Source organism: Rhinoraja longicauda, chromosome 27 (assembly GCF_053455715.1).
Source record: "Rhinoraja longicauda isolate Sanriku21f chromosome 27, sRhiLon1.1, whole genome shotgun sequence".
Lineage (NCBI taxonomy): Eukaryota > Metazoa > Chordata > Chondrichthyes > Rajiformes > Arhynchobatidae > Rhinoraja > Rhinoraja longicauda.
This window is the reverse complement of record NC_135979.1, coordinates 32715157-32736417: the sequence shown is the minus strand read 5'-3', so window position 1 is coordinate 32736417 and position 21261 is coordinate 32715157. Positions and strand designations below refer to the sequence as shown.

Below are 21261 nucleotides of genomic sequence, written 5' to 3'. Positions count from 1 at the left end.
GTGGATAAGGAACAAATAGACGACGTTACCACTGCCACCATCGATGCCGTTTGGACAATACATTGTGAGAAAAAGAGGGAGGGAAAGGGGAATGAAGTAAACCCAGCCCATGGTGATGGACCGCGCCGGTTGCCCGAGACTGGGGTGTGACCAGGGTCCCTGGCAAGTTTTCTCGTTGGCCCTCGTTTGACTGGGTGACTCGAGGCCTTATGCCTCTGTTACTCACTACTGGAGTGCAGGAAACAGCCGACACCAGCAGGCATCCTTGGAGACGGCCAAGAGGAGGAGTGGAGTGGAGTCTGTGGCAACAGCTTGACGGATGGCGGGTGTCTGGCTCTCAGCTCCTGGACCAAGACGTTACCTGATCCCGCCGCGCGATATATTTGCCCTTTAAACGAGTTGCTTGCATGTCACTTGGCCCTGCTTACTACGGAACACCAGGCCTGGTGGGAGAGTGGTTATGCCTCCTCACTTACCTATTATCACCTGGGTTATGTCCACTGACGTCTTCCATAAGCAGGGACGTGCACAGCACTCCTCTATTGTAAAATGGAAATGGTATATCTCTGATCGGGCTGCAAATGACCCGATTAGCTATCTGCAGGAGGCCTTTCCCAGGATGAGGTACAAACAGCCGTCCAAACGTATGCAGTATGTCAGGAAATGAAGCCACGGATCTGCCTTGTGTGGGACAGGTTAAGCGGGGACCTAAGGCAGGAAGAATCTGGCAAATTGACTATATCGGCCCAATGTCCATGTGTCAGAAAAAGAGATGCACTGACCCTGGTGGACAGCCACCCACTCTAGGGTCCTAATGGTCCAGGTGGAAGACAGCTCTGCCCGAGCCGGCTGCCTGCCCTTTCCCGGGGTTACATCCACATCCGGGTGTGTTAGTGTGTTAGAGGGGGACTACTCGCTAGCCACGGGTCCCTGGGATTGGATGCATCCTTTCAAGGATTGTAAGACAGTTGTATAGTAGTTTGTGGCTTGTCTTGTATTATGGCGATGGGTTCTGTATGGTGGTGGGTTTTATTGTATTGTATATATTATTTTAATTTAATATTTAATCAATATTTTTGATTTTTTTAAAAAGTCCGAATGTTTGTCCCAGCCAGTAAGGCCGATCAGGACCAGACGTTGTGTGGTCTGCAACAGCTAATGGCACCACATAGGAAATTCAGTCTGACAACAGTAACAAAGCACAACAGTGGGCAGTTGGTAATGGGGTGCAGTGGAAACTCCACAGCCCATATTAGCCGCTGGCAGCAGGGTTTGTGAATCGTATGAATGGTCCACGAAAAGACAGGACACATACACTAACTTTCTCCCACACGCTCAAGGGGCGGGCCCTTGTAAATAATTTGAACCAATACCTGTAGCAGGGGGGACACCCATGAGTCGACATCTGGCTGTTGCAATCCAGCTGGATGGCATTACCTCGACAAAAGAACATTAGGAAGACACCCAGAAAGTGTGGGTTGTGGACCCCGACAGCCCAGGGCCCAGAGATTTAAAGTATTTTTGGTGGTAGGGAAAGGAAAAGGAAAAAATGGAGAGAAAGTAAAGGAAAGAAGAAGGACAGTGTTGGGAGGAGAGAGAGAGCCACAGCCTTGGACCATCTCGCCAACGGTGCCAGGTGATCAACAACAGGACGATCCGGTGGGGTGCTTTGCTGCCTACTATGGGTTTGCGAGTGCATATGCGGATACATGCGGAGTGTATATGTTTATGTGCTTCATGTGGTAGTGTAATAAAATTCTTTGTCATTCAAACTCTGTTGTCTGAATCCAGTGAGTTATCAAACACAACACGCATACATATAATAAAACAAACAAAAACTAAATAGTGTTAAAAGACAAAACCAATGGCCACTTGTCTATGTAATTCAGAGCTTATTTGGAGCTTGTAGTGTTTAATAGTCCAATGGATGTTGGAAGGAAGCTGTTCCAGAACCTGGAAGTTACAGTTCAGGCTCCTGTGCCTTGGGGTGATGTGAGTGTGTGGGTCTCTGATGACTCGGGCTGCCTTTATAAGGCAGCGTCTCTTGTAAATCCCTTCGATGGTGGGGAGGTCAGAAACTGTGATGGACTGGGCTATGTTCGCACCTTTTTGTAGTCGTCTTTGCTCTTATGTATTCTAGTTGCTGAACCAGGCCGTGATGCTACCAGTCAATATGCTCTCTAGCATACAGCTGTAGAAGTTCAAGAGAGTCCTCTCTGACATACCGAATCTCCGTAATCTTCTCAAAAAGTTCATGGGCATTCTTTAAAATTGCATCAGTGTGCATGGGTCCAGGAAAGATTTTCAGAAATACGCATGCTCAGGAATTTGAAGCTTTTGACTCTCCAACATTGTCCTGTGAATGTAGACAGGTTTGTGGGTCCTCGTGTTTCCTCTTCCAAAGTGCACAGTCTGTTCCTTGGTCTTAATGACATTGAAAGCCAGGGACGAAAGATTCTAAGAGGAGTAGGAGGCAACCGTGGCTGACAAGGGAAGTCAGGGATGGAATAAAACTAAAAGAAAAGTTGTATTACACAGCAAAGAGTAGCAGGAAGCCAGCGGATTGGAAAACTTTCAAAGGACAACAGATGGTACAAAAAAAAGGCAATAGGGGGTGAAAAGATGAAGTACGAGGGGAAGCTGGCCAAGAATATAAAGAAAGACAGTAAAAGCTTCTTTAGGTATGTTAAGAGAAAAAGATTTGTAAACACAAATGTGGGTCCCTTGAAGGCAGAAACAGGGGAAATTGTTATGGGGAACAAGGAAATAGCGGAAGAGTTGATCAGGTACTTTGGTTCTGTCTTCATTGAGGAAGACATAAACAATCTCTCAGATGTTCTAGAGGACGGAAGATCTAGGGAGAAAGAGGAACTGAAAGAAATTTGCATTAAGCCAGAAATAGTATTGGGTAGACTGATGGGTGATAAGGCTGATAAATCCCCAGGGCATGGTGGTCTGCATCCCAGGGTCCTCAGGGAAGTGGCTCTTGAAATTGTGGACGCATTGGTGATCATTTTCCTATGTTCAATAGATTCAGGATCAGTTCCTGGGGATTGGAGGATAGTTAATGTTATCCCACTTTTCAAGAAAGGAGCGAGAGAGAAAACGGGGAATTACAGACCAGTTAGCCTGACTTCGGTGGTGGGAGGCAATTATTAAAGAAGTAATAAAGGCGCATTTGGATAGCAGTAAAAGGATAAGTCCAAGTCAACATGGATTTGTGAAAGGGAAATCCTGCTTAACTAATCTTCTGAATTTTTTTGAGGATGTGACAAATAAATTGGATGAAGGGGAGCCAGTGGATGTAGTGTATCTAGACTTTCAGAAAGCCTTTGTTAAGATCCCACAGGTTGGTGAGTAAAATCAGAGGACATGGATTTGGGGGTAGGGTATTGACATAGATAGCGAATTGGTTGGCAGGCAGGAAACAAAGAGTAGGAATAAACGGGTCCTTTTCAGAATGGCAGGCAGTGGCGAGTGGAGTGCCGCAAGGCTCGGTGTTGGGGCCGCAATTGTTTACAATATATATTAATGATTTGGATGATGGAATTAAAAGTAACACTAGCAAGTTTGCGGCTGCCACAATGCTGGGTGGCAGTGCGAACTGCGAAGAGGATGTTGGGAGGTTGCAGGGTGACTTGGACAGGTTGAGTGAGTGGGCAGATGACTGGCAGATGCAGTATAATGTGAGGTTATCCACTTTCGTGGCAAGAACAAGGAAGCAGATTATTATCTCAATGGTGTCAGATTAGGAAAAAGGGAAGTGTGTCCTTGTACACCAGTCACTGAAAGTAACCAGGCAGGTACAGCAGGCAGTGAAGAAAACTAATGCCATGTTGGCCTTAATAACGAGAGAGGATTTGAGTATAGGAATCCTTTTGCAGTTGTACAGGGTCCTGGTGAGGCCACAACATGTGCAGTTTTGGTCTCTTAATTTGAGGAAGGACATCCTTGCTATTGAGGCAGTGCAGCGTAGGTTCACGAGGTTAATCCCTGGGATGGCGGGACTGTCATATGAGGAAAAATTGGAAAGACTGGGTTTATATTCACTGGAGTTTAGAAGTATGAGAGGGGATCGTACAGAAAAGTATAACATTATAAAAGGAGGAACACCTCATATTTGGCTTGGATAACTTACGTCCCAGCGGTATCAATATTGACTTCTGGAACTTCAAGTAACCCTTGCTCTCTCTCAACCCCTCCCACCCGAGCTCTCCGACGAGGTTCACTGTCCAGATTAAATTTCACTGATTGCCATACATTTTACCACGTTGCCAACCTCCCCTCAGCTAATTCTGCAACCCTTTCACAGCATCCCCTTTGATCTTTCGCTTTCACACCTTCTACTTCTACTTCTACTCTGTGCCCCTCTCCCCAGACTCTCAGTCTGAAGAAGGGTCTCGACCCGAAACGTGGCCCATTCGTTCTCTGCAGAGATGCTGCCTGTGTCGGTGAGTTGTGTCTCTTTCCCGGCCAAAGACACGTAACGGCGCAAAGACAGCGTGGGGCGGCCCGGAACAGAACAGGCGGCGCTGACGGGTGACGGGTGGCAGCGATCTTGTTTCGCTCGCAACCCCTGGTTACGGACACTTGTAGCGGCGCAGCGCAGCGCAGCGCAGCGCAGCTACCCCACGCAACCGGTGACTAGAGGCAGTAAGTCTCTCTCACACCCCTCTCTCCCACCCTCTCCTCCCCCACTCCCAACCCTTTCTCCCTCCCCTCCCCCAACCCTCTCTCCCACCCCCTCACCCCTCCCACCCCCTCCCAACCCCCCCCCCACCCCACCCTCTCCCTCCCTCTCCCAACCCCTCCCCTCCACCCACCCCAACCCTCTCCCAACCCTCTCTCACTCCCACCCACTCCCAACCCTCCCAAACCCTCTCCCTCCCCACCCCCTCCCACCCCTCTCCCCTCCCACCCCTCTCCCTCTCCCAACCCTCTCACCCTCTCCCACACCCACTCCCAACCCTCCCCAACACTCTCCCCTCCCCCTCCCCAACCCCTCTCCCCCTCCCTACCCCCCACACCCTCCCAACCCCTCTCCCCACCCCCACCCTCTCCAACCCCCCAACCTCCCCCCCCCACCCCTCCCCCCTCTCCCAACCCCCTCTCCCACCCCCACCCCCCACCCTCTCCCACCCTCCCCACCCCCTCTCACCCCCTCCCACCCCTCACCACCCCCTCACCCACCCCACCCCACCCCACTCCCACCCCACCCCCCCCACCCCACCCCCACCACCCCCTCCCCAACCCCTCTCCACCACCCCACCCCACCCCACCCCTCCCCACCCCATCCTCTCCCAACCCCACCCCCAACCTCCCCACCCCTCTCTCCCCCCCTCCCAACCCTCCTCCCCACTCCCATCCCACTCCCAACCCTCTCCCACCCCTCTCTCCCTCCCCACTCACAACCCCCTCTCCCTCTCCCAACCCCCTCTCCCACTCCCAACCAACTCCCTCTCTCCATCTCCCAACCCCCTCCCTCTCTCCCTCTCCCAACCTCCTCCCTCTCTCCCAACCCCCTCCCTTCTCACTCTCCCACCCTCTCTCCCTCCCCTCCCCATCCCGAACCCCCTCTCCGAACCCCCTCTCCCTCCCAACCCTCTCTCCCTCTCCCAACCCTCTCTCCCTCCCCCTCCCCTCCCCATCCCTCCCCTCCCCATCCCTCTCCCCCTCTCCCAACCCTCTTTCCCATCCCCTCTCCCAACTCCCTCCCTCCCCTCTCTCCCTCTCCCATCCCTCTCCAAGCCTCTCCCAACTCTCTCTCCCTCTCTCCCTCCCACCCCTCTCCAATCCTCTCCCACCCCTCTCTCCCTCCCCCACTCCCAACCCTCTCTCCCTCTCCCATCCCTCTCTCAACCCTCTCTCAACCCTCTCCCAACCCTCTCCCAACCCTCTCCCACCCCTCTCCCACCCTCCCCCACTCACAACCCCCTCCCCCTCTCCCAACCCTCTCTCCCTCTCCCATCCCTCTCCCATCCCTCTCCCAACCCTCTCCCACCCCTCTCCCACCCCACCCTCAACCCTCTCTTCCTCTCCCATCCCTCTCCCAACCCTCCCACCCACTCCCAACCCTCTCTCACTCTCCCATCCCTCTCCCAACCCTCTCCCAACCCTCTGCCACCCCTCTCTCCCTCCCCATCTCCCAACCCTCTCTCCCTCCCCCACTCACAACCCCTCTCTTCCTCTCCCAACCCCCTCCCTCTCTCCCTCCCAACCCCCTCCCTCTCTCCCTCTCTCAACCCCTCTCCCTCTCCCATCCCTCTCCCTACCCTCTCTCCCTCTCCCATCCCTCTACCAACCCCCTCTCCCAACCCTCTCCCAACCCCCTCTCCCTCTCCCATCCCACTCCCATCCCACTCACATCCCTCTCCCAACCCCTCTCCCTCTCCCATCCCTCTCCAACCCCCTCTCCCTCTCCCATCCCTCTCCCAACCCCCACTCCAAACCCCTCCCACCCCTTTCTCCCTCCCCCACCCACAACCCCCTCTCCCTCTCCAAATCCTCTCTCCCTCTCACTACCCTCTCTTCCTCTCCCAACCCTCTCTCCCTCTCCCATCCCACTCCCAACCCTCTCCCAACACTCTCTCCCCCCCATCCCTCTCCCCCTCACCCAACCCTCTCTCCCAACCCTCTCCCAACCCCCTCCCTTTCCCAACCCTCTCTCCCTCTCCCATCCCTCTCCCAGCCCTCTCTCCCTCTCCCATCTCTCTCCCAGCCCTCTCTCCCTCCCATCCCAACCCTCCCAACCATCTCTCCCCTCCCCCACCCCATCCCTCTCCCTCCCCCCCCCATCCCTCTCCCCCCAACCCCTCCAACCCCCCCAACCCCCCCCCCCCAACCCCAACCCACACCCCCCCCACCCCCCAACCCCCCCCCACTCCCAACCCCCTCCCAACCCTCTCCCCCACCCCCCACCCCAACACCCCACCCCCCCCACCCCACCCCTCACCCCCACCCCCCTCCCAACCCCCCCTCCCACCCCCCCAACCCCCACAAACCTCTCCAACCCCCCCACTCCCCACCCAACCCCCAATCAACCACCCCAACCCCCCAACCCTCACCCACACCCCACCCCCCCTCACCACCCACACCCACCCCCCACACCCCACCCCTCCCACCCACTCCCCACACCAACCCACACCCCCCCCACCACACCCACCCCCCCCACCCCTCTCCCTCCCCTCCCACCCCCCCCCCCAACCCCATCCCCCCTCCCAACCCTTCCCCCTCTCCCATCCAACTCCCCATCCCCTCTCAACCCCACCCCACCCTCTCCACCCCTCCCCCTCCCCCACTTACACCCCACCCCCCATCCCTCTCCCAACACTCCACCCCCCCCACCCACCCCAACCCTCTCCCAACCCTCTCCCCCCCCCTCCCCATCCCCTCCCAACCCACTCTCCCTCTCTCCTTCACCCAAACACTCTCCCTATCCCAACCCCTCACCCTCTCCCATCCCACTCCCAACCCTCCCCAACCCCTCTCCAACCCCCTCCACCCCCCCAACCCCCCCTCACCCAACCCTCACCCAACCCTCTCTCCCTCTCCCATCCCACTCCCAACCCTCGCTCCCTCCCCCTCCCCCACCCCATCCCCTCCCTCTCCCAACCCTCTCTTCCTCTCTCCCTCTCCCAACCCCCTCTCCCCCTCCCCAACCCCCCCCCACCCCCTCCCCACCCCCACCCACCCCCACCCCTCCCCAACACCCCCCAACCCACACCCCCCCCCACCCACCACCCCACACCCTCCCAACCCCCTCCCACACCCTCTCCCAACCCACCCCACCAACCCCTCCCAACCCCACCAACCCCACCCCTCCCACCCCACACCCACCCCCTCCCAACCCTCCCCCCCCAACCCCCCACCCCCTCACCCACCCCACCCCCCCCCACCCCCAACCCCCTCCCAACCCCTCCCCACCCCCTCCCCAACCCCTCCCCCACTCCCAACCCCACCCCCTCTCCCCAACCCTCCCACTCCCCAACCCCTCCCCCCACCCCAACCCCTCCCCTCCCCCCACCCCTCCCAACCCCCTCTCCCAACCCCTCCCTCCCAACCCTCTCCCAACCCCCCACACCCACCCCACCCACCCCCACCCCACCCCCCAACCCCCTCTCCCCCACCCCAACCCCCACCCACTCCACCCCCCACCCTCTCCCCTCTCCCAACCCCCCAACCCTCTCCCCACCCAACCCCCCACACCCCAACCCCCTCCTCTCTCTCTCTCCCACCCCCACTCCCACCCTCTCCCATCACTCCCCAACCCTCTCCCTCTCTCCCATCCCTCACCCAACCCCCCCCCCACCCATCCCTCTCCCAACCCGCTCCCAACCCCCACTCCCAATCCCTCCCCCCTCCATCCCCACCCCCCCACCCCCTCCACAACCCCCCCTCTCACAACCCCTCCCCCCTCCACAAACCCCCCTCCCATCCCCTCCCCCTCTCCCAACCCCCTCACCCTCTCCCAACCCTCTCCCTCTCACAACCCCCCTCCCCGTCTCCCAGCCCTCTCTCCCTCTCCCTCTCCCAACCCCCTCCCTACCCCCTCCCTCCTCAACCCTCTCCCAACCCCTCTCCCTCCAAACCCCCCTCCCTCTCCCAACCCTCTCTACCTCTCCCAAACCTCTCACCCTCTCCCAACCCTCTCACCCTCTCCCAACCCTCGCTCCCTCTCCAAACCCTCCCCCACTCCCATCCCTCTCCCAACCCTCTCCGAACCCTTCACCCTCTCCCATCCCTCTCTCTCCCCCCCCACTCTCACCCTCTCCCCTTCTCCCATCCCTCTCCCAACCCTCTCTCCCTCTCCCAACCCTCTCTCCCTCTCCCAACCCTCTCTCCATTTCTCAACCCCTCTCTCTCTCCCAACCCTCTCCCCCTCTCCCAACCCTCTCCCATCCCTCTCCCAACCCTCTCTCCCTCCCCCACTCTCAACCCTCTCCCCCTCTCCCATCCCTCTCCCAACCCTCTCTCCCTCTCCCAACCCTCTCTCGCTCTCTCAACCCTCTCTCCCTCTCCCAACCTTCTCTCCCTCTCCCAACCCTCTTCCCCTCTCCCAACCCCCACTCCGAACCCTCTCCCATCTCCCATCCCTCCCTCTCACAACCCTCTCCCTCTCCCCAACCCCCTCTCCCTCTCTCAACGCCCTCTCCCTCTCCCAACCCTCTCTCCCTCTCACAACCCCCCTCTCCCAAATCTCTCTCCCTCTTCCATCCCTCTCCCAATCCCCTCTCCCTCTCCCTCTCTCAACCCTCTCTCCCTCTGTCAACCCTCTCTCCCTCTCCCAACCCTCTCTCCCTCTCTCTCTCTCCCATCCCTCTCCCAACCCCCTCTCCATCTCCCAGCCCTCTCTCCATCTCCCAACCCTCTCCCATCCCTCTCTCCCTCTCCCTCCCCCACTCCCAACCCTCTCCCCCTCTCCCAACCCTCTCTCCCTCTCCGAACCCTCTCTTCCTCCCTCACTCCCAACCCTCTCCCTCTCTCCCATCCCTCTCCCAACCCTCTCTCCCAACCCTCTCTCCCAACCCGCTCTCCCTCTCCCAACCCTCTCCCAACCCTCTCTCCCTCTCCCAACCCTTTCTCCCTCTCCCAACTCTCTCTCCCTCTCCCAACCCTCTCTCCCTCTCCCAACCCTCTCTCCCTCTCCCAACCCTCTCTCTCCCAATCCTCTCCCTCTCTCCCAACCCGCTCTCCCTCTCTCCCTCTCCCAACCCTCTCTCTCCCAATCCTCTCCCTCTCTCCGCCCCACACTCTCCCTCCAACCCTCTCTCCCCCCCTTCCCCAGGTGACCAGTGACCAACATGGACTCCAACTACCTGCGGGAGGTGCTGGGCTCGGGGCTGACGGAGGGGCTGGCGGAGGTGGCTGAGCGGCGGCCCCTGGACCCCATCGACTACCTGGCCCATTGGCTGTACAAGTACAACGACAACCCTGGAGCTGCAGAGACAGGTACACCACTCCCCCTCGTACTCCCACCCTCCTCCCTCCCCTTCTCTCTTCTCCATTACCTCTCCTTCCCCTCTTCTCCCACTCTCTGTTTCCCTCCCGTCCTCTTCCCCTCTTCTCCCCCTCATTTAGGAGACTTTAGGACAGCTCCCCCTCCCCTCCCCATTCACCATCAACAACACCACAGTCACATCTGTGGGGTAATTTGTTACTTGGAACCATCATCTCCAGGGATCTTAAATGGGAGGTCACCATCAACTCCACAGTCACAAAGGCCCATCAGAGGATAGACTCAAGAACAGTTTCTACCCCAGATTCATACGTGAGCTGAACACTGCCAGATACTCACATAAAACTGAATGGAAGGAACGGAACTGATCGGAACACTGTCAGTTACTTGTCAGAAAACATAAGCCTCAATTTAATACATGTTTACATTCTACTGCACTTATATTGCTTAACATTTGCTAAACTTATTACATGTTACAACCGACCGCACCTTATATTTAATTACATTATTTCTTTTATTTTAAAAAAAAACGGCACTTGCAATATGTTAGTTCTCATTGCTGTGCAATAACTTGCTGTCTTGATTGAACTGTGCACTGCCTTGCCCGTATTGTCATTGTTTTGTCTATATTGTATTAGAGGTCAGTTTGTTTAATTCAGTAGATTAGGTTTAGCTTGTTATGGATAAAGGTTGTGCTGTCTGCTGTGTGTGATTGCATCATCTGGACTGCTTTAATTTCGGCTGTACTTTGTGTGGTGACAATAAAGGTTTTTTACATTTACATTTACTTCCTGCGGCAACTGAAGAAACACAATCTGCCACAGGCAATGATGGTCTAGTTCTACACTACCATCATAGTCTGTCCTCACCTTCTCCATCATGGTCTGGTTTGACTCAGCCACCAAGCATGACATCCGGAGGCTGACAACGCATCGTTTGATCAGCTGAGAAGGTTGTTGGCTGCAACCTTCCCCCCCATTGACGAACTGTACACTGCAAGGGCCAGGAAGCGAGCGGGCAAGATCAACTCTGACCCCTCTCACCCTGGCCACAAACTCTTTGAAGCACTTCCCCCGGGAAGGTGACTCCGGACTGTCAAAGCAGCCACAGCCAGACATAAAAACAGCTTTTTCCCCCATGAGCAGTAGCTCCACTCAACAAGTAGCCTCCTTTGCTCTGGTATTTTATTTAATTCTTCGCAGGTTTAAATTATTATGTTTATTTTTAATTGTCTACTGTATCTTGTGTTGTTACTTGTGAGCAAAGCACCAAGGCACATTCCTTGTACATATTCCTTGTACCTGGCTAATAAAATTGATTCAATTTAACTCAATTCTTCCCTTCCCTTCTCTCTCCCCCTCTCCCCCACTTCTCCCCTCCTCATCTCCTCCTCCTTCTCCCACTTCTCCCCTCCCACTTCTCTCCTCCCTCTCTCTTCCCCCTCTCCCTTCTCCTTTCCTCTCTCCCTTCCCCGCCCTTCACCATCCCCTCTCTTTTCCCCTTCCCCATCTCACACTCCCCCTCCCTTCCCCCCTTCCCTCTCCCTCACCTTCCACCTCCCCTCTACCTCCTTTCCCCTCCCCCCTCACTGACCACACCTTCCCGTCGTCTTGTCCCGACCGACCTCCTCTTCCGTTTCCTGAACTCAGCCTGTGCTCTCTGTCCCACCCCCCTCTGCAGGACAAGGAGGTGGAGGCTGAGCTGGGCATGGAGATGGATGCCTTCCTGAAGGAGCAGGCCATCCAGGAGCAGCTCGAGGAGGAGCTGCAGCAGATGGAACAGGTGTACCGGGCCCAGCAGGTGAGTGGCCTCCCTTGGCAGCCCCCCAACCACTGTCCTCTCCTCCCCTCTGTTGGGCAGGTGGGCTGGTGAATGATTGATGCAATTTAACAAAGAGAAATGTGAAGTGTTGCATTTAGGGAGGTCTAAAATGGGCAGGTCCTACACAGTGAATGGTCGGTCTCTAGGGAATGTTGTAGAGCAGTCATGGAGATACAGTGAGGAGACAGACCTTTTGGCCCAACCTGCCTACACCAGCGAGCATGTCCGAGCTATACCAGTCCCAACCTGCCTACACCAGCGAGCATGTCCGAGCTATACCAGTCCTAACCTGCCTACACCAGCGAGCATGTCCGAGCTATACCAGTCCCAACCTGCCTACACCAGCGAGCATGTCCGAGCTATACCAGTTCCAACCTGCCTACACCAGCGAGCATGTCCGAGCTATACCAGTCCCACCTGCCTACACCAGCGAGCATGTCCGAGCTATACCAGTTCCAACCTGCCTACACCAGCGAGCATGTCCGAGCTATACCAGTTCCAACCTGCCTACACCAGCGAGCATGTCCGAGCTATACCAGTCCCAACCTGCCTACACCAGCGAGCATGTCCGAGCTATACCAGTCCCAACCTGCCTACACCAACGAGCATGTCCGAGCTATACCAGTCCCACCTGCCTACACCAGCGAGCATGTCCGAGCTATACCAGTCCCACCTGCCTACACCAGCGAGCATGTCCGAGCTATACCAGTCCCAACCTGTCATTTCCATGGACCTATCTAACTGTTTCTTAAATCTTGGCTGAGTTCCAGCCTCAACTACCTCCTCTGGCAGGTTGTTCCAAACACCCACCACCCTTTGTGTGAAAAAGTGACCCCACAGATTCGTATTAAATCTTTTCTCCTTCACCATGAACCTATGTCCTCTGGTCCTCGAGTCACCTACTCAGGGCAAGAAACGTAAGAATTTCCGTCTTGAAGTGAAGCTGCTACATCGGTCGCACTTGGCATTCAGTTCTGAAACAGATCCCAATACAAATGAAGGACTCGGACCTATTGAAATATGGATTTTCTATGTAAAGTCCTATTTATCTGCAACTACGATATATCGATGTTCTGTACCATGAGAAAATATGTCTCTGCCCCACATTTCGATTCTGTTGCGCACCAAGGAGAGAATGAATGTGGACTCAAGCAACAGCTGATGCTGGGTTGGGTTAAACACACAGCAGCTCATGCAAGAATTGTTAAAAGAGAAACCGACTTATGTATTCGCCATCAACCTAAAATTTACACAGATTTTTTAGCTTAACATCTGTATTTAGAAAGGTACTAGAAGGTATTGTGAGGACATGCATGCCTTTAGAAAGATAATGGCTGGCTAGGGAAAGTCAGCATGGGTTTGAGCATGGAAGACAATGGCTGGCTAGGGAAAGTCAGCATGGGTTTGAGCATGGAAGACAATGGCTGGCTAGGGAAAGTCAGCATGGGTTTGAGCATGGAAGTTTGCGTCTCACGGATCCTAAGATGTTGCTTGCAGATGTGAATAAAATGCTTGACGAGGGCAAAGCTGTAGATGGAGTCACAGAGAGGCATCGAGAGATATAGTGTGGAAACAGGCCCTTCGGCCAACTTGCCCACACCGGCCAACATGTCCCAGCTACACTAGTCCCACTTGCCTGTGCTTGGTCCATATCCCACCAAACCTGTCCTATCCATGTACCTGTCTAACTGTTTCTTAAACAATGGGATAGTCCCAGTCTCAATCACCTCCTCTGACAGCTTGTTCCATACACATACCACCCTTTGTGTGAAAAATGTACCCCTCGGATTCCTATAAAATCTTTTCCCCTTCACCTTGAACCTATGTCCTCTGGTCCTTGATTGCCCAGCACTTGTCAAGCAACTGTGCATCTACCCGATCTATTCCTCTCATGATTTTATATACTTCTATCAGATCACCCCTCATCCTCCTGCGCTCCAAGGAGCCTACTGCACAACTCCCAGCCTACTCCACAACTTCCTGAAGCTCAGATCTTCTGGCCCTGGCAATGTCCTCGTCAATCTTCTCTGTACCCTTTCCAGTTTGACAACATCCCATGAGATCCAACCTTCCAAAGCAGCCTACCATGTGGCACCTTGTTGGAACGCCTTACTACTAAGGTCCATGTACACAACATCTACAGTTCTGCCTTCATCAACCTTTTTTGTCACGTCTTCAAAAAAATCAGATTTGTGAACCACGACTTCGCACATACAAAACCATGCTGACTATCCCTAATCAGCCCTTGCCCATCCAAATGCCTGCATATCCTGTCCCTCAGAATACTCTCGAGTAACGTACCAACGTTAAGCTCACCGGCCTGTAGTTCCCAACATTTTCCCTGCAGTTCTTCTTGAAAAGAGGCACAACATTTATCCCCCTCCAGTCTTCCAGCATCTCTCCTGCATTTAAGGACGATTCGTAAATTTCAGCCAGGACTCCCACCATTTCCTCTCAAGTTTCCCACAATATCCTCGGATATATCTGATCAAACGACAGCACCTTCAGTACTTTTTCGACGGCAACCCTGACTGTTCTCCTGCTCTCAAGACTTCTGGTGACTGCTCCAATTTCCTCTGTCTTACTGTCTTTCTCCTCGGTAAATACAGAGGAGAAATACTCATTTAGGACCTTGCCCATCTCCTGTGGCTCCATGCAGAAGTGACTGCTTTGATTCCTGAGAGGTCCCACTCACTCTCGTTACCCTTGTCCCTCTCATGTATTTATAAAATCTTTTGGGGTTGTCCTTAATGCTATATGCCAGAGCTATTGCCTGGCCCCTTTTTGCTCTTCTGATTTCCTTTTTTAGTTTACTACTTAGTTCCTGAAACTCCTCCAGCTGCCTGTATCTGTCCCATGTGTCCTTCTTGTTTTTGACTATATGTCTCAATTTCCCTCATCAGCCAAGGTTCCATACGTTTGCCTGCTTTGCCCTTCACTCAAACAGGGACGTACATATCCTGTGCTTTTGTCAGAAAACTTTAAAAAACATCCACTTGGCTGATGTTTCTTTCCCCTCAAATAACCTGCTCCAATCTCCTTGAGTGAGCGAGACCTTCCCTCAAAGTTGGCCTTACCCCAGTTGAGAATCTTAACATGTGGGCCATCTCTGTCCCTATCCATAACTATTTAAAACTTAATTGAACAGTGGTCACTTGTCCCAAAAGGCTCCTCCACAAACACTTCATTCACTTGCCCTTCCCAATTTCCCAAGACTAGATTAAGTGTTGCCCTCTCTACAAACTGTTGGAGAAAACTCTCCAGAAAACCTTTAAGAAATTGCACCCCACCTGAACCCTTCACACTATGATTTACCCGGTCAATATTGGGAAAGTTAAAATCCACTACAACAACCTTATTTGACCTGCAGCTGTCTGTAATCCCCTGGCACATTTGTTCTTCTAATTCCCGTTGACTATTCGGGGGTCTGTAGTACACCCCCAACAAGGTGACCATCCCTATCTTGTTCCTCGGCTCCACCCAAATCGCCTCACTAGATGAACAGAGGAATCGAGGGGTGCAGGTGAATAATTCGCTGAAAATGGAGTCACAGATAGACAGGGAGTGTTGTAGAGCAGAGGGATTGTGGAGTCCAGGTGCATCTCTCCCTGAAAGTGATGTCACAGATAAATAGGGTGGTCATAAAAGCTACGTTACAGCCTTATTTAAAAATGGATTAAATTCATTTTTTTATCATCAATCTACACAAAATACCCCATAATAAAAAAGCGAAAACAAGTGTTTAGAAATATTTGCAAAGTAATTAAAAATAAATAGTTGAAATATCACATTTACATAAGTATTCAGACCGTTTGCTATGACACTCAAAATTGAGCTTCTGTTCATCCTGTTTCCATTAATTATCCTTGAGATGTTTTTACAACTTGATTGGAGGCCACCAGTGGGAAATTACATTGATTGGACATGATTTGGAAAGGCACACACCTGTCTATATAAGGTCCTAGTTGACAGTGCATGTCAGAGCAAAAACCAAGCCATGAAGACAAAGGAATTGTCCGTAAACCTCCGAGACAGGATTGTATCGAGACACAGATCTGGGGAAGGGTATAAAACAATTTCTGCAGCATTGCAGGTCCTGAAGAGCACAGTGGCCTCCGTCATTCTTAAATAGAACTGTAAAACCACCAGGACTTTTCATAGAGCTGGCTGCCCAGCCAAACTGAGCAATTGGGGGAGAAGGGCCTTGGTCAGGGAGGTGACCAAGAGCTCAATGGTCACTCTGACAGAGCTCCGAAATTCCTCTGTGAAGATGGGAGAACCTCCAAAAGGACAACTATATCTGCCGCACTCCACCAATCAGGTTTATGGTAGAGTGGCCAGATGGAAGCCACTCCTCAGTAAAAGGCACATGACAGCCCGCTTGGAGTTTGCCAAAAGGCACCTAAAGGACTCTCAGACCATGAGAAACAAGATTCTCTGGTCTGATGAAACCAAGATTGAACTCTTTGACCTGAATGCCAAGTGGCACCACTCATCACCTGGCCAATACCATACCTACAGTGAAGCATGGTGGTGACAGCATCTTGCTGTGGGGATGTTTTTCAGCAGCAGGAACTGGGAGACTAGTCAGTATCGAGGGAAAGATGAATGGAACAAAGTACAGAAAACAGCAAAGCACGTTTAAGAAACATTTATGGATAGGTTAGGTTTAGAGGGGTATGGGCAAAATGTGGGGAGGTGGGACTAGTGTAGTTGGTTGGGTGTGGGCAAATTGGGCAGAAGTTCTTGTCTTCACGCTGCATGACTCAATGGCTCTATTCATGTACCTGTCTAAGTGTCCCTTAAACATTGCGATAGTACCTGCCTTAACTACTTCCTCCAGCAGCTCATTCCATACACCCACTATCCTTTGTGTAATTAAATGTAAGCCCTCAGGCTCCTATGAAATCTTCCCCCTCTCACCTTAAACCTATAATTGTCTGTAAAATTGTTCTCCAATTTACTATGTCACTGTGAGATGTCAGTGTCACAGTGTCTAAAATAGTCCCCGCAATTTACACCAATGTAGGTGAATTATCTATAAAACTGTTCCCCAATTTGCAAGGACATTTTGGACGTGTAGATGAATCATCAGAGTCGCACAGCATGGAAATAGGCCCTTAGGGCCCAACTTGCCCACAACGACCAACATCTACTATCTACACTAGTCCCACCTGCCTCTGTTTGGCCCATATCCCTCTAAACCTGTCCTATCTGTCTAAATGTTTCTTAAACGTTGCAATAGAACCTGCCTCAACTACCTCCTCCAACAGATCGTTTCCTACACCCACCACCCTCTCTGTGAAAAAGTAGCTCAGGCCCTCAAGTCCTGGCAACATCCTCGTACATCTTCTCTGCACCCTTTTTCAACCTGTAAAATTGTCCCCAGATTTACAATGTCAATTAGGACATATGGGTGAATTGTCATAGAGTCATAAAGTCATACAGTGTGGAACCAAGTCTTTCAGCCCAATTTGCCCTCACCGGCCAAAATGTCCCATCAATGCTAGTTCCACTTAAATGCCTTTGACCCATCTATCTTCTATATAACTAAAACTCTCATTTGTTTGTTCCTGGACGACAGCCAAATGGTACACGACAGCGTGACAATTGTAGGCCCACCTTACTCACCGTTATCCCATCGGTGGTAATGGAAGAAGTTTCATTGAAATCGGTGTTATATTTTTAAAGTTATTCACATTTAATGTTTAAATTTATCTCCGAGGGAGGGACGGGAGCAGGGATAAGGAGGGTTGAGGGGGATGGAGTGGTGGTGGGGGGGGAATGGAGGGAAGAAGGGAGGAGGAAGAGGGAGCGGGAAGGGGGAAGGGGAGGGAGGAGGGGGGTGGGAGGAGGGGGGAGGGGAGGGAGGGGAGGGGGAGGGGGGAGGAGGGCGGAGGGGAGGAGGGGGAGGAGGAGGGGGAGAGGAGGGGGGAGGGAGGAGGGGGAGGGGAGGGGAAGGGAGAGGGGGAGGGGGGAGAGGAGGAGGGGGGGTGGGAGGGAGGGAGGAGAGGTTGTATCCCTCTAAATCTGTCCTTTCCATGTATTAATCTAATGTCTTTTAAACATAACGATACAACCTGTCTCAACTACCTCCTCTGGCAACTCATTCTGTACACCCACCCTTTGTATAACATTGTTACCCTTAAACCTAAGTCCTCTGGTTCTTGATTCCACTACTCTCTGCAAGAGCCTCTGTGCGTTTACCCGATCTATTCCTCTCATGATTTTGTACACCGAAATAGGATCACGCTCATCCTCCTACACTCCAAGGAATAAAATCCCAGCCGACTCCACCTGTCCACCTGTCCCTACCGCTCAGACCCTCTAGTCCTGGCAGCATCCTCGTAAATCTTCTCTGCACCCTTTCCAACTTCTAAAGCTGTCCCCAATTCATAATGTCATTGTGGGACGTGTGGGTGAATTGTCTGTAAAATTGTCCCCCAATTTGCAATGTCACTGTACATCATTCAACCAGCGCTTGGTAAATGTGGTCTCCACAACCAGGCAAGGCCCACTGACGGGATATCTTCTGGAGTTCCTCACATTCCCAGGGACCGTCCTTCCTCCTCCCCAACTCTTATGTCCCATCCCTCCCTGCACTAACAGTGTCATCTATCTATCTCTCTCTCTCTCTCCTGCCCTCCCTCCCTCCCTCCCTCATTGCCTCCCTCCCTCATTGCCTCCCTCCCTCATTGCCTCCCTCCCTCATTACCTCCCTCCTTCCCTCCCTCCCTTCATCGCTCCTTCACGTGTCGGAGGAGGCCGACGCCGTCCCCGAAGCAGCGACCAGCTTTGTGTCGTCCTCTCTCAAAAACGCTGCGGGTGCAGAATGGGTGTCCCAGGTGAGTGAGTGTGTGAGAGGGAGAGTGGGATAACCCTCTCCACCCCTCCTCTCCCCATCTCTCCCCTTTCTCTCTTTCTTGCCCTCCCCTCACCCTCTGCCTCTCGTCTCTCTCCCCTCCCCTGCCCTTTCCCTCACCCTCCCTCGCTCACCTCTTCTCTGTCTGCCCTTCAAACTCTCTCCCCTCTTCCTCTCATTTTCCCCCCTTCCCCCCCACACCAATCCAACACCCCTCCCCCTCCACTCCTGATCCACATCTATCCCCCCCCTCTCCCACCTCGACTGCTCCTCTCACTTCCTTCTCCCTCCCACTCTCCCTCCATCTCTCCCTTCCTCTCTCCCTTATTCCATGCTTCTCCCTCCCCCTCTCCCCATCACCCACCTTCTCTCGTGCCCCTCCTCCCTCTCCTCCTTCCCTTGCCCATCTCCTCTCTCGCACTCCCTCTCTCTCCCTTCCTTCCTCTCTCTCGGCCTCTCTCACTCCCTCTCACTCTCCCTCTCTCTCTACCCCCTCCCTCTCTATCCTTCCATTTCCCTACCCGCTCCCGCTTCCTCTCCCCCTCCCTCATTCCCTCAATCCCTCTCTCTCAACCTCTCTCACCCTCCCTCCCAAGCATGCAGGTACAGCAGGCAGTGAAGAAAGCTAATGGCATGTTGGCCTTCATAGCGAGAGGATTTGCGTTCAGGAGCAAGGAGGTCCTTCTGCAGTTGTACAGGGCCCTTGTGAGACTGCACCTGGAGTATTGTGTGCAGTTTTGGTCTCCTAGTTTGAGGAAGGACGTTCTGGCTATTGAGGGAATGCAGCGTAGGTTCACCGGGTTAATTCTGGGATGGTGGGACTGATATATGAAGAATGAATTGATCAACTGGGCTTATGTTCACTGGATTTAGGATGAGAGGAGATCTTATAGAAATATATAATATTCTTAAGGGATTGGATGGGCTAGATGCAGGAAAAATGTTCCTGATGTTGAGGGAGTCCAGAACCAGGGTTCACAGTTTAAGAATAAGGGGTAGGACATTTAGGACTGAAACGAGGAAAAACATTTTCAGCCCCAGAGTTGTGAATCTGTGGCAGAAGGCAGTGGAGGCCAATTCACTGGATGCATTCAAAGGAGAGTTGGATTTAGCTCATAGGGCTAACAGAATCAAGGAATATGGGGAGAAAGCAGGAACGGGGTACTGAATCTGGATGATCAGCCGCCGTGATCATATTGAATGGTGGTGCTGGCTTGACGGGCCGAATGGCCTACTCCTGCACCCATTTTCTGTTCCTATGTTTCACCAACCCTCTCTCATGCTCCCCTCTCTCTCCCTCTCTCTCACCCTCTCTCCCTTTCATCCTCCCTCCCTCTCCCTCCCTCCCTCTCTCTCCCCGTCCCTCGCTGACTCCTCCCTGTGCTCTGCCCACTCAGGAGTCGGAGGCGTTGAAGGAGAGCCCATCGAGTCTGGTGCCCCCCATCTGGGAGGGGGAACCCGATCTGGAGACTGTCACAGAGGAGGTGAGGAGAGGGGGGAGGGGAGCGGGGAGCAGGAAGCAGGAAGGGGAGAGAGAGGGATGGATAGAGAGGGGGTGGGAGGGAGATGGAGAGGGGTGAGGGGAGGAGCAGGCGAGAGATGGAAAGGGTGGAGGGGAGAGAGGAGAGGGGAGCACGAGGCGAAGACCGTTAAGGAGGAGGTGAGGGGGGAGAGAGGAGGGGAGTGGGGCAGAGGGAGGTAGGTGGTGGGGAAAGAGGTAAGGGTTAAGGGAGGGAGGTTGGGGGGGAAAGGGTGGTAGAGGGATGGAGGTCAGGGGGAGAGGGAGAGGGAAAAAGTGGGGGGAGAGGGTGGGGAGGCAACCAACTCCCCCTCCCCTCTCCTCGACTAATGCCAACTCTCACTCCTCCCTTTTCCCCCTCCATCTCCCTCCCTCTCCCCCCTCCATCTCCCTCCCTCTCCCCCCTCCATCTCCCTCCCTCTCCCCCCTCCATCTCCCCCCACCCCCTCCCCTCTCCCTCCCACCCCCTCCCTTCCCGTTCACCCCGTCACCTCCCTCACTCTCCCCATCTACCTCTCCTCCTCCCAACACCCTCCTCACCTCCCACTCTCCCCCTCACCTCCCCTACCTCTCTCTCCTGCTCCCCTACCTACCTCCCTCCCTCCCTCTCCCCCTCACCTCGCCCCCTCCCCCCCGGTCCAATACCTGCTCCTCCTCCCTCCTCTGCCCACAGTATAAGGAAGCCCCGGACACCAGGAAAGAGAGTTCACGCGAAAGGCGCAAGGCGGACGGATAAAAGGACACAGAAACAGGGGGTGGACATTGCTGATGCCAGGAGCCAAGCTCCACTACCACCCCTCCCCCCACCCCTCTCTCCCCCACCACCCCCACCTCTCACCTCCCCACCCCACTCTCGCTCGCCCCAACACCCACCCCTCACCTCCCCTCCCCACCCCACTCTCTCTCCCCACCCCACTCTCCCCAACACCCTCACCCCTCCCCTCCCCACTCTCTCTCGCCCCAACACCCCCACCCCTCCCCTCCCCACCCCACTCTCCCCAACACCCTCACCCCCTCCCCACCCCAGTCTCTCTCGCCCCAACACCCCCACCCCTCTCCTCCCCACCCCAGTCTCTCTCTCGCCCCAACACCCCCACCCCTCTC

At 54.0% G+C, this 21261-nt stretch overlaps 1 pseudogene across 1 annotated transcript; it reads left to right on the top strand.

Annotated features, from left to right (window-relative positions):
* Positions 1 to 1098: 1098 nt before the first annotated feature.
* LOC144606850 (uncharacterized) lies at positions 1099 to 20960 on the top strand (annotated as a pseudogene). Its single transcript, XR_013548990.1, has 6 exons — positions 1099 to 1218; positions 9789 to 9948; positions 11636 to 11755; positions 18538 to 18621; positions 20036 to 20122; positions 20831 to 20960. The product of XR_013548990.1 is annotated as an uncharacterized LOC144606850 (transcript).
* Positions 20961 to 21261: the final 301 nt, after the last annotated feature.